Source organism: Sinocyclocheilus anshuiensis, unplaced genomic scaffold (genome assembly GCF_001515605.1).
Source record: "Sinocyclocheilus anshuiensis isolate Anshui unplaced genomic scaffold, SAMN03320099.WGS_v1.1 scaffold356, whole genome shotgun sequence".
Lineage (NCBI taxonomy): Eukaryota > Metazoa > Chordata > Actinopteri > Cypriniformes > Cyprinidae > Sinocyclocheilus > Sinocyclocheilus anshuiensis.
In genome coordinates, this window is record NW_015554097.1 from 138,907 (window position 1) to 141,794 (window position 2,888).

At 35.9% G+C, this 2,888-nt stretch overlaps 1 protein-coding gene across 3 annotated transcripts in view; it reads right to left on the reverse strand.

Moving 5' to 3' along the window:
* The window catches only part of LOC107669516 (EGF-like repeat and discoidin I-like domain-containing protein 3), a 207,606-nt gene that overhangs the window by 86,244 nt on the left and 118,474 nt on the right, over positions 1–2,888 (reverse strand). The window lies entirely within an intron of this gene.

The following is a 2,888-nucleotide window of genomic DNA, read 5'->3' on the forward strand; positions in this document are numbered from 1 at the left end:
CATATTTTCTTTCTGCTGCCAAACTTTTGCTGCAGCAGAAGTGTTTATTCCTGCCTTGTAAATGCATTTAAATGTATTACATTTTTAATAACGACATCTCTTAATCTTCAGCAGAAAAGTGAATTGTGCTGACTCTCGCGAGAAGTGAATCCAAATGACGCTTTGCTGGTGCTCTCCACACGTTCCCTGTGATTGGCTGTTTGCTGCACGTGTCACACGTTCAGGTGCATGCGCTCCAGAGTTAATAACAAACTCTGGTTCAAACTCTGAGTTGGGAGAGAAGGTGTATATCGAGCTTTGTGAGCCCAGTGAACCTGATCTTAACCAGGTTGGCTTTATCGGGTTTTGTCAACTCAAAACTTACTCTGCAACTCTGAGTTTGTTCATCTTGCTTCGTGCTACAGGCCACAGGTCTTTTATAATGTTTACATTGTGTCCACCACAACAACGAGCCTTATGAATATTTAACAATCCATTTGAATTACCGTAAAAGACCACGTAGGAATGACCCTTATCAAAATTTTTCAGCACTAATAGCTTGTTGGACTTCACATCTGCACTCTTGGAATGTTGCCTATACAGTCAAACTGAAGAACAATAACTAACTGTTGAATAATACATCTCTAGATATGAATGTTTGCCAGATGTTTTAAATGTACACCACTGTTCAAAAGTTTAGGGTCAGTTAGATTTTTTTTTTAATAAATGAATACTTTTATTAAACAAGAACACACTGAATTGATTAAAAAATATTTAAATAAATATATTTATAATATTGAAATAGATGTTGTTCTTTTGAACTTTCTATTCAGAAATCATGTAAAAAAAAGTATCATGAGTAATATAACAAATATATCTTGAACAACAAATCAGCATATTAGAATGGATTTATCAAGTATTGTGTGACAGGAAACACTGGAGAAAATTCAGCTTTGCCATCTCAGGAATAAGTTACATTTTAAAATCATAACAAAACTAAATAATGCTATTACTGTTTTACTGTATTTCGATTGCTGTTCAAATAAATGTAGCATTAAAGACTTCTTTTCAAAAAGATAAAATCTTCACCAACCTCAGACTTTTGAACGGTAGCGTAAATCTACAAAATGACCAGTAATTTGAAACATGCATTGTAGCTGAAATATGTTTGAGTCATAGTGTTTATGCCAGCCAATATTTCCACTGCCTCTTAAGGTTAATATTTTTTCAGTACTATTTGTTCTTATGCATTTTATTGGCTATATTTTATCTAAATGGGTAAATAACGTACACAATACAAATATTTTGGATATGTTTTACCAGATTTCACTTCCTTGGCCTTCCTTTATTTCAAAGTGGTGATCCATTTGTACCTGCCCACTTTTCAACTGTTCATGTTCAGCATTCAACTGTGAATGTTCTAAATATGCCAGTAGTAGATGTGAAGCTGATGAAGGTCAGTAGAAAATGCAATCCTTACAAATAAATATAAAATATCTGTCATAACACTTCATATTGTTGGATCTTTAAATGGTTTTCATTTCCCTTTGCAGTATGAGAGCTACTACTGGTGCACTTCTACTATGATTGAAATTGCTGCTTAACAATAGCAGATCAAAGTTCTGAATCTTACTTTTCTTCTCTGAGTATTACACCAGATGAGATCCAGCATAAGATCTATAGTAGAAGGATTATGTCTCCGCGGACCTTCACCAAGTGATGATTCAGTAACTCAAATGAAAATGTCATGGTCGTAGGCATTGTATTAATTAATGCAATTCATATCTATCAAATAAGCAGATGCAAAAGTGCTTGTTTCTCAGAGGTCTCAATAAACAGCTGTAAAAATACACAATTCATGTTTACTGTTGTACTGAGCATAGACAAGTGCAATTTTGCTGACTGAAACCATACTGAGAGTATATCATTAGTTTATCAGCTTATCTTCTTCTCAGCTCAGTGGGAAAGAAATAGCAGACGCTAAGCTGTGGCGTTCTGGTTTAAGACATAAAAATTACACTGTGTTAACTTCCATCTCAGCCCAAGCTGCTGTGATTTATTAAGTGGCTGCTTAAAATATTTGAGCTTGGTCTGGTTCATACACTTTTTTTTATGATACCTCCTTTGCGATAACTCAATATTGGGTTTATTTCATCTGAATACAGCCCATATATTCACTGCATCTATTTAACATAATCAAATTAACATGAAACATGAGAAGGCTAATTCAGATCTTCTAGTAAGTTAATTTGGTTAGCTTGACACTTTTAACCCTTTAGGCGCCAGGGATTTTTGGGAAAAATGCTGGATTTTGACATCAAGATTTTAAAAGCTTGTGGCTTGAAAGGGCTTAAAGATAGAGATCTACTGTAAATTAGAAAAATGTAGCCTACTTTTTGATCAGTAATATTCAGGAAATAATATATATTGAATGGATGTTTGAACTTATTTGCATGTTTTTTTTTTTGGTCTTTTTATCCTCATTCCAAATGATCAGAAAAGAGGAAACCAACAATAAAACCAGAGAAAGTACTAAATAGTGAGGCTGGGAAAATACACATCCAGCACCAGTATAATCAGCACTGGAGCTCCTCAGGGTTGTGTTCTCTCCCCACTGCTCTTCTCTCTGTACACCAACGACTGCACATACTGACCTCTCTGTCAAGCTCGAAGTTGACAGATGACATCACACTCATTCAGGACTGTGACAAGTCTGCTTACCAACAGGAGTTTGAAAAGCTGGCTATCTGGTGCAGTCACAACAACCTGGAGCTGAACACACTCAAAACAGTGGAGATCAAGGACTTCAGGAGGAACCCCCCTGCACTCATCATCATGGACAGCACTGTGACTGCAGTGGAGTCATTCAGGTTCCTGGGCACCACTATCTCTCAGGACCTGAAGTGGGA